We start from the raw sequence: 10,988 nt of genomic DNA, 5'->3' as shown, positions 1-10,988 counted from the left end.
AGAGCAGGTCAGTGGGACAAACTCAGCAAAATAGGAGTAGCACAGGCTTACCCTTTAATCCTTCATCATTTTGATAATTCACTTTACCTCAAAACACCAATATTCACATGGAAAAACTTAGTTACGAAGAGATGCAGATTAAACTCCTGAAGCCCCAGCTTCCTCCAGGATTTCCTAGGAAAACCCATGACTATCCGTGACGACTGTTGTCTAATTCTCGCTCAGCTATTCCTTGGCTCATCAAGTCAAAATATCTTTATTGATAGTAATGTATGTTAGTATATTTATGGAAAAAAGATACGCCTAGGTACATCTTACTGCTAGAGTGGTTAACTGGGTGGAAGCTGGGGCAGGGAGAACTATAATTTTTTATAAGTTGCATATTCTTAATTACTAATGAGGGTGAGCATCTTTTCACACATTTACTGACCGTTGGGGTTTTCTGTGAAATGACTGTTCATATCTTTTGTTCACTTTTCTACTGTATTGTTGCTTTTACTTTGTGTCTTGTAGTTGTTTTATACATACATACATACATACATACATATGTGTATTCTGGCTTCTAATCTTTGACAATGATAAATACTAAAAATATCTTCTCTCAGTCTTTCACAGGTGTTTGGCTTATATTGGCTTTTTCTCTGTGGACTTTTATAATGTTGATATGGAAAAATTTATTCACTTTTACCTTATGATATAAGCTTTTTGTCTTATTTAAAAAATTTTTTTTAACTTTTATTTATTTTTGAGAGACAGAGAGAGACAGAGCATGAGTGGGGGAGGAGAAGAGAGAGAATGAGATACAGAATCGGAAGCAGGCTCCAGGCTCTGAGCTGTCAGCACACAGCCCGACGAGGGGCCCAAACTCACAAACCATGAGATCATGACCTGAACCAAAGTTGGACGCTTAACCAATTGAGCCATCCAGTTGTCTTATTTAAGAAAAATTTTTTCATTCCAATATAAAGAAGATACACTCATTTAATTTTCATAGTTTTAGAGTGTGTATTATTTTTTCTTTTTTATAGTTGTTGTTTTTAAGTCTTTATTTCATCTGGAGTTTAGTTTTGTTTATGGTGTGAAATAGGGAGCTTATTTTATTTGTTTTCCCATTGTGATGGGAAACCCATAAACCAAATTCTCATATATACATAGATCAGTTTCTTTTCTTTTAAAAATTTTTTTTCTAATGTTTATTTATTTGTGAGACAGAGAGACAGAGCATGAGTAGGAGAGGGGCAGAGAAAGAGGGAGACACAGAATCTGAAGCAGGCTCCAGGCTCCGAGCTGTCAGCATAAAGCCCGACACAGGGCATGAACTCACAAACTGTGAGATCATGATCTGAGCTGAAGTCAGATGCTTAACCAACTGAGCCACCCAGGTGCCCCTACAAAGATCAGTTTCTGAGCTCACCGATCTGTTCTTTTTTTCTATTCCTCCTTCAATACCACAGAGTTTTGGGGATTAAAACAGCTCCGTATATCTCTTCATGTCTGATAGGACCATCACACCACCACTCTTATGTTTTTCTTTTTCAAACTTGACTTAGTATTTTGTGCATGTTATCTATTCCATGTAAATTTTCCAAATGAATCAGTTTTCTGAAAAATTCTGTCAGAGTTTTTATTTGAATTGCTATATTTATATTTATATTGAATTGCTGTATATATAATTACAGGTATATATGTTTATAAATTTGGGGAGACTCAATGTTATAATGTTGAATCTTCTGTAGTAGACATTTTCAGGTTTATGGTCATTTAACTTTAAAATAATTTTTTTTCATATTTTAAACATATATAAAAGTAGAGATAATAGTGAAATGAGCCACCATGAAACCATTATCCTGCTTCAAGTTATCAATACATGACCAATCTTGTGTTATTTACACTCACACTACCCAGATTATTTTGAAGTAAATCTCAGACATCATACTATTCCCTTTATAAATATTCCAGTGTGTGTCTCTAAAAGATAAAATATTCTTAAACAAATCTAACTACAAGACCATTATCAGGTCTGAAAGAAATTAACAAAAATTTCTTAAAACCACCGATGTCAGCATTCACATTCTCCTGTCTCATACATTTTAAAAAATAACTTGTTTGAATTGAGATCCAAATAAGGTCCCTACGTTACAAAACATTGAGCTATTTTTGTATCATTACGAATTCATGGATTTAACCATATTTTATGTGTTTTGACCCATTACAGTTTTGTTCTCATTAATATCCATATTGTCCCATCTTTGGTCAGTGGGAACTTATTCAAATTGGCTCCTAAGTTCTCGAGTCTCTGTATCTGGCATGACATTAGTACTCTTTAATAAGTTCTTTTCTTTCTAGTATGATGAACTGTTGTAGGCTTATTTTGAACAATTCCTACCTCAGACCTGGAATCAGCCATTTCTCCAAGGAGATCTGGTTCTTTTTAGTGGAAATGATGTTTACATACCAAAATCTAAGCAGTAGGAGTGTCACTGATACCAGATTGACCATTGTTTCTAAGCCTTTCCATAGACAGAGCTAGGGGATTTGATTTATATATAATTTTATAATATATTCTATATAAAATTATTATATATATTCTATATAATTATTATATAAATAGATTAAATAAATCCCAAGCTCACACTGATACTTCAGACCCAAATTGAAGGCTATGGAGTTTTTACCTTAACTTCACCAATCTTTCATCTGTACCTCTTTCAAACATGCTGAAAATTTCAGTTCTCTAAAACATCAACATAAGTACTCAGTTTATCCCCTAATATTCCATAATAATAATATCAAGTCTACCACCAATAAGATTATTACTGAGAATAATTTTGGGATTTTCGAGGGGCGGGAGACAGATTCCCCACCCCCACCCTCTTCAGCCATATTCTGCTAAGGATGTAAGTCACCTGGAATAGTTTCCTGTATGGTTATCCCACCACCTGTATAACCATTTGTTCATTTGTTTCATTTCACTTCTTCTTCTTCCTTTTTTTTTTTTTTTTTTTAATTTGAGAGGGTGTGTGTGTGTGTGTGTGTGTGAGCAGGGGAGAGGGGCAGAGGGAGAGAGAGAGAGAGAGAGAGAGAGAATCCCAAATGGGGCTCAATCCTACAACCCTGGGATCATGACCCAAGCTGAAATCAAGAGTCAGACACTGAACCAACTAAGCCACCCAGGCACCCCTCATATTACTTCTAATTTTTAGAGACACTTTTTAGAATTTATGCAATTTTGTTTTATAATTATGTAAAACATTTATAGGGATGCAAAGCCAAATTAGCAAAATGAAGTATATTCAAAGAAGTCTAGCTTGTAGATCTGTCCTCTCGATATTATTCCCTTCCTCCTTTGATAATAGGTACCCATTTAAACAATTTATGGTTTGTCTTCCCATTTTAAAAAATAAGAAAATATGCAAATGTATTAGTATTACTTCTTTCTCCACCTTGCTTGTTTCCACTTGTGTTAAGAAATTTTTTCAATACTTAGAAATAGGCAAAAGAGCTTATTTGGCATACTTTCAGTGGAGTCTGGGCATTGGCTAGTAGATGCTGAGGCAGGGAGGCAGGCTGATCTGATTCTACGAGGGTGTACAACTTTGATGAACTTTATATCGACCAGGCTATTTTATAACTCTGTAGAGAAAGGTAGGTTATAAAAAATGAATATCTATGGAGATGATTCTTGTACATAAAAATGCAAATGAATTTTCTCTAGTAGATTCTACTGAATAGAGAATGTAAATAGCCGTCACTTCAGTTCTTACTTGAACCAGTTTTAATATCTTTCTGATCCCTTACCAGCTGATGAGTTGAATAAAATATTGACCCATGTTCTTTTTATATTTGTACAAGTCATATTCTCATATTTTTGGAAACTATACTTAAGCAATTAATCCTGAAAAACACTCCACAGTAGTATATATAGTCCTCATTTATTTTTATGGCCATCTTTTGAACAATCTCATTAGGTTTGGAGAATTTCTCTCATTATAAATTTTGCTTCTCCAAATTAGAAGCCAAAATTCTGTCTCCAAGCCTTCACTGCGGTTAAGGCACAGAAAAGTGACCTAGTCTTTGCCAATCAGACACACTCGTGTAAGACATCGTTTCAGGATGGGAATGGGATGAACCAGGCCTTGTAGAATCTGCCTTCCGAGGAGATGTTCCACAGTGGCTGCACCGTACCCGTACATCTGGTCCCCAGTGTCACCTGCATGAGTGTTCATGTCAAGCATTGTGTCTGTTCAGTAGCATTATAGGATGAGCAGCATTCTCTGTGTGGTTTGGGATTTTAGAGGGGGGACATAATCTCCAAGCCTTTCTGGCCTTTACAGAGATTTTGTGAGCTTCTTATAATTAAAAAAAAAAAAGTTTTTTAATGTTTCTTTACTTTTGAGAGAGAGAGAGAAGAGAATGAGTGGGGGAGGGGCAGAGAAAGACAGAGACACAGAATCCGAAGCAGGCTCCAGTCTCTGAGCTGGCAGCACAGAGCCTGATGGGGGGCCCGAACTCACAAACCGTAAGATCATGACCTGAGCCAAAGTCGGACACTCAACCAACTGAGCCACCCAGGCGCCCCTATAATTTTTTTAAAGTAAGCTTTACACCCAATGTGGGGTTTGAACTCAAGACCCTAAGATCAAGAGTCACAAGCTCTATAAACTGAGCCAGCCAGGCATCCCTATTATTTTAAAATAAATTGTAGCACCCAGATAGATGAACCCAATGATGACATCCACAGAGAGTGTAATTTGGAGAAACAAGCGATGAGACTCAGCAGGTAGATTGGAAAGGTATTGTTCCCAGGAACAGAAGAAACTCCAGAAGAAAGCTATTTGGGGACTCTCAATTACCTCAGATTGTCTTTTTCTCTGTCCTTTTTTATACATCTGATATCATATCTAATTTTTTGCTTTTAGCCTTGGTGCCTTTATATGTATTTATACCTCCTGGTATAACTTCCTTAGTGAGGAAATATACATAAAAACAAATTTCTTTCAACAAAATGAAAAAAATGTAGACAACTGTTTTTAGAAGGGTCTTTTTTTTTTTTTTTTTTTGTCATTATTTCTCTGCCTGACTGAGTCTATAAACCTACACTCAGTACAGAGCATGGATGTAGTCATTGGGCAAAAGATAGGTATTTTCTGCCTTCATTCCTGGACATGGCCTAACTGGGACTTAAGCGAGACTTGTCCAAGATTACTGTGGAAGTGACTGGTAGATCTGGGACTCAAAGTCCACACTCTTTTTACTGCCCCTCGCTGCCTGGATTGAGGATTCTATATTGCAGTGGGCTGGTCTCCCCAGCTTCTAAAACTGTGATAAATAAATTCTGTTGTTTATAAAGTACCCAGTTTAGGTATTTTGTTATAGAAACCTGAACGAACTAAGACATCTATCCTCACACATGAACCTCATACTTAAAACAACTAGTTTTCTTAATGTTTCCAGAACATCTGTGCTTACCACCCTCTGCAGTTCACGCTAACTTTCTGACTATAACAGCCCAGCTGACATTTGTTGGGTGCCAATTATATGTCGATGGATGTGCTATGCTCTTCGTACATTATTATTCAGTATATGTGTTGCTGAAGCGAGCACTCCATGTTTTATTATTCAATCTTTACAACACAATGAATTAGATACAATTGTCATCCTCATTTTACAGGGGAGAAATTGAAGTTCTGAGAGGTTATAAAACTTGTTCAAGAGGACAGAACTGGTTCCTGACCTGGGACTGAACCCAGTTAGCATAGTAGTGTTTTTCCCAACAGTATTATTTTTGCCTCCTACTGTCTGGAATTTCCTTCTCTTCACTTCTGCCTCTTGAAATCTTGTTGTTCCTTCAGGGCCCATTTAAGAATACACCCCTTTAAAAGCAAAAAATAAAATAAAATAAAATAAAATAAAGCAGGGGGAGGGGCACCTGGGTGGCTCAGTCGGTTAAGCATCAGACTTCAGCTCAGGTCATGATCTCATAGTCCATGAGTTCAAGCCTTGTGTCAGGCTCTGTGCTAACAGCTCGGAGCCTGGAGCCTGCTTTGGATTCTGTGTCTCCCTCTCTCTCTGCCCCTCCCCTGCTCATGCTCTGTCTCTCTCTGTCTCAAAAATAAATAAAAACATTTAAAAAAATTTTTAAGCAAAAAAAAAAAGCCCCTTTCTTTATCCCCAAATTGATATCTTTTTTTTTTTAAATCTCTACAGTGCCTCGAGACTCTTTGAGAATCTCATAGATGCTGAGAACAGAAAAATCACCCTTTTAATTTTCTTTTTACATTTATTTATTTCTGAGAGACAGAGACAGAGCACGAGCAGCGGAGGGGCAGAGAGAGAGAGAGAGAGGGAGACACAAAATCAGAAGCAGGCTCCAGCTCTGAGCTGTCAGTACAGAGCCCGATGCGGGGCTCGAACCCATGAGAACCGTGAGATCATGATCTGAGCTGAAGTCGGACGTTCAACCGACTGAGCCACCCAGGCGCCCCCATCCTTTTAATTTTCTACTTAGTATTACAATTATTTATGTCTTTGCCATACAGATTAGCTTCTTGAGCGCAGGAGTTGTGTACATCGTATTCATTTTTGTGTCCTCCACAGTATGTAAGGCAATGATGTAGTAGGTACTCAGTAAGTATTTACTGACGTGATGTAAATTATTTCAACAGCCTTCAATCTAGTCTACCTGGTACATTCTAAGACACATTTTTGTCATGCCATTTTTTGCCAATCCAATGCTTTCTGTGGTGTGCTGCGTTTCCTCATAATCTGGCCCATACTTGAGCATTTTACTCAGTTTAGAACAGATTTTTAACACTCAACCTCTGCTCTGGTCAGGCTGGTCTTGTGGGCCTCCCACATTGTGTGGTCATTCGTGTTGTCTTGTCTTGACTTCTCTTGTCTTGTAAGACCTACTGCAAGCACTGCCTTTCCATGGAGCCTTCTCTAGCCCACTCATCTTTTCTACATACTTTTATGACACTTGCAAATTATACCCCAGAGTTTGAACTTATTCCATATTTTATTACATAAGATTGTTTTCATTTTATTTCTTTAATGTTTGTTTATTTTTTGAGAGGAGAGAGAGAGAGAGAGAGAGTGAGAGAGAGCAGGGGAGGGGCAGAGAAAGAGGGAGACACAGAATCCGAAGCAGGCTCCCAGCTCTGAGCTATCAGTTCAGAGCCAGACACGGGGCTCAAACTCACGGACCCTGAGATCATGACCTGAGCCCAAGTCAGATGCTTAACCGACTGAGCCACCCAGGCACCCCATATAAGATAGTTTTATCTCACCAGCTAACTTGAGAATACAGAATCCTATCTTACTCATCTTTGTATTGTTCTGTGCCTTAACACATATGTAGGCCATAACTAAGGAATATTTGTTGGATTGATTTTCCTAATTATAATTTTCTACATGTTTTATCTTCACTTCTGATTCATAACCCATTTGGCAGTGGTTTCTAAGGCCTTTTTTCTTTCTTTTTTTTTTTTTTCCCTCCCCCCTGAGGCTTTTAGTCTCAAGTTTCTCTACAGATTTGTTTTCCTGGTATGTATAAGTCTACAAAAATGTATAGTATTTAAATACATTAAGGGAGCATGTCATTACCTGGTCTACCCCATGTACACGTAATCCATTTTATAAAAGTAAAATCTGGGGCGCCTGCGTGGCTCAGTCGGTTGAGCGTCCGACTTCGGCTCAGGTCATGATCTCACGGTCCATGAGTTTGAGCCCTGTGTCAGGCTCTGTGCTGACAGCTCAGAGCCTGGAGCCTGTTTCAGATTCTGTGTCTCCTTCTCTTCCTGACCCTCCCCCATTTATGCTCTGTTTCTCTCTGTCTCAAAAATAAACGTTTAAAAAAATTAAAAAAAAATTATAAAAGCAAAATCATCCTGCAACACTCTAACGCTGTAAACTGGGTTTTTGTATGGTAGGTTTCTTTGAAATGGGCCACCCTGGCAGTTGCAAGTTTACTTTGCCACAGATCCCCGACTTACAATTTTTCAACTTTATGACAGTACAAAAGTGATATACATTCAGTAGAAACCTTACTTCAGATTTTGAATTTTGATCTTTCCTTAGGCTGGTGAAGTGTGGTACGATACTCCACATCATCTGCAGCAGGGCATCAGCCACACACACCACCAGGGCACTTATAACTGCACCCACACAACCATTCCATTTCTCGCTTTCAGTACAGTATTCATCGGCTATTCAACACTTTATTACATTAGACATTAGATGAGGTCACATTCAACACTTTATTATACAATAGGCTTTGTGTGTGTTAGAGGATGTTACCCAGTTGTAGGCTGATATAAGTGTTCTGAGTGTGTTTAAGGTAGACAAGGCTAAGCTATGGTGTTTAGTAGGTTTGGTGTATCAAATGCATTTTCAACTATAATAGTTTCAATTTATGATGGGTTTGTGTGGTTGTAACCCCATCATACGTTGAAGAAGATCTATAGAGAGATTAAAAACAAAGAAATCTGCTATAGTACTAAATCTTATGTAGAATGCTGCTTCCTTTCCATCACAGATGAAGAAACATCGCCTGAATGATATGGAAAAGGGAAATGAAAGCAGAATAAGGAAGCTTCTCCAGGTTTTAAAGTCACCCTCTCTTAGCCTTATGTACCCTCAACGTTAGCTGCTTCACGTTTCTCTGAGGAACTTCTTGTTTAGTCTTAAAGAAAAAGGCTCTGAATTTTAGGATGATAATGATGTTAGTTTTATTCTCTGTTAATTTACCCAAGTGATTAACTTTGTGCTCGGGGTTTAGTAACAAATAACGTTATTTCCATAGTTGAAATAGCTCACTTATGACTGACCCTTCTGCCCAAGAAATACACAAAAATGAGATGAAGAATACCCTGAATAGAATATAGGAGACTAGAAAATTAATTACCTTTGTGCTAAAATTATCCAGTTTACACTTTGAGGAAAGAAAACAGGACTCTCTACTCCTCCCCATTCTACAGACAGCTACATCTTCTGGCGCAGTGCCAGCCGTGTCCCAAAGACACGATGATAAAGGTCGGAGTAAATGGATTTGGCTATATGGGCACCTGGTCAACAGGGCTGCTTTCAACATCAGTGACCTCTCCATTGACCTCAACTGCATGGTCTACATGCTCTAGTATGATTCCACCCACAGCTAATGCAGTTCTATTATTTCTATCAAGTTCACCCATGACTGATTCAATGGCACATTCAAGGCTGAGAATAGGAAACTTGTCGTCAATGGAAAACCCATCATCTCCATCTTCCAGGACCGAGATCCTGACAACATCAAATGGAGTGATGCTGGTGCTGAGTATGTTGTGGAGTCCACTGGGGTCTTCATCACCATGGAGAAGGCTTGGGCTCACTTGAAGGGTGAGGCCAAGAGGGTCATCATCTCTGTACCTTAGCTGATGCCCCCGTGTTTGTGATAGGCATGAACCATGAGAAGTATGACAACTCTCTCAAGATTGTCAGCAATGCCTCTTGCACCACCAACCGCTTGGCCCCACTGGCCAAGGTGTTCCATGACAATTTTGGCATCATGGAGGGGCTCATGGCCACAGTTCATACCATTCTGCCACCCAGAAGACCATGGGTGGCCTCTCTGGGAAGCTGTGGTGTGATGGCCGAAGGGCTGCCCAGAACATTATCCTTCTACTGGTGCCGCCAGGCTATGGGCAAGGTCAGCCCCGAGCTGAATGAGCTCACTGGCGTAGCCTTCCATGTCCTCACCCCCAATGTCATGGATCTGACTTGCCACCTGGAGAAAGATGCCATATACGATGACATCAAGAATGTGGTGAAGCAGGTATCAGAGGGCCCCCTCAAGGGCATCCTGGGCTACACTGAGGACCAAGTTGTCTCCTGTGACTTTAACAGAGACATTCACTCTTCCACCTTTGATGCTGGGGCTGGCGTTGCTCTCAGTGACCACTTTGACCACTTTGTCAACCTCATTTCCTGGTATGACAATGAATTTGGCTACAGCACCTGGGTGGTGGACCTTATGGTATATATGGCCTCCAAGGAGTAACAGCCCCCGGCTGCCAGCCTCAGCAAGAGCAGGATGAAGTGAGAGGCCCTCAGCTGTTGGGGAGTTCTTGCCCCAAATCATCCCCCAACACACTGAGAATCTCCCAATCTCCACACCATTTCCATCCCAGATCCCCTGAAGAAGGAGAGGGGTTTGGAGAGTCATGCCTTGTCATGGACCATCAATAAAGTATACTGTACCCAGCCCCCCTCAAAAGAGAATATGGGGAATAATTGGGGAAAATAGGAATGTTCTAAATTAAAAATACACATTATTTCTAATACTTTCTGTATAGATTATCTGGTGCATTTTTCACTAGAAATACTTGATCCCAGTGGACGTGCCCCTTTATCCTGGGTGTTTCTTTCTATTACTTGGCAATGTTTGCTCTAAGGAGGAAGTTTAGTTTTACCAAGAGATAAATTAAGACATAACTAAGGAGTACTTGGGGTACCAAAGATAAGACCCTTCCCACAAGTATATAATGACTGTGATACACTTGGTGTGTTAACAATCAATTGCAAGGTAAGTCACAATAAATTTGTTAGTAGTAATAAAGTACTGAAATTTGCAAGTGATATATCTAAGAATTAATTGGAGCAGATTCAGGTTATCTCTATAATAACATCACTTTGATGTGTGCATTTCAATATGCCTTCTGGGAGAGGAAGGGGGGAAATTTTATAGATAGCTATCAGAGACTGGCATTATGCTGTGAATGTATCATGGAAATATGTCATAAATGTGAACATCTGTCTTCTCTGCAATAGTGAAGAAAAGTTGAAAACACCTGACCCAAAGAATGTCTGACAATGTAAATTATTTTTGTCACTTAGTTTCCATTTCCCCTTCTAATGGCAATAGAAGGGGATCTTAAAATGGGGACCATCCCCCAAAACACACACACTCCTGGGCTTGAGATAGAAGCAACTTCACCCCTAGTTCCAGGAAT

General features: G+C 39.2%; 2 pseudogenes; both read left to right on the top strand.

Moving 5' to 3' along the window:
• Positions 1-9,197: 9,197 nt before the first annotated feature.
• Positions 9,198-9,565, top strand: LOC125159444 (glyceraldehyde-3-phosphate dehydrogenase-like; annotated as a pseudogene).
• A 5-nt stretch (positions 9,566-9,570) lies between these two features.
• Positions 9,571-10,036, top strand: LOC125159435 (glyceraldehyde-3-phosphate dehydrogenase-like; annotated as a pseudogene).
• Positions 10,037-10,988: the final 952 nt, after the last annotated feature.

Source organism: Prionailurus viverrinus, unplaced genomic scaffold (genome assembly GCF_022837055.1).
Source record: "Prionailurus viverrinus isolate Anna unplaced genomic scaffold, UM_Priviv_1.0 scaffold_50, whole genome shotgun sequence".
Taxonomy (NCBI): Eukaryota; Metazoa; Chordata; class Mammalia; order Carnivora; family Felidae; genus Prionailurus; species Prionailurus viverrinus.
This window is presented reverse-complemented; position numbering and strand designations above follow the sequence as displayed.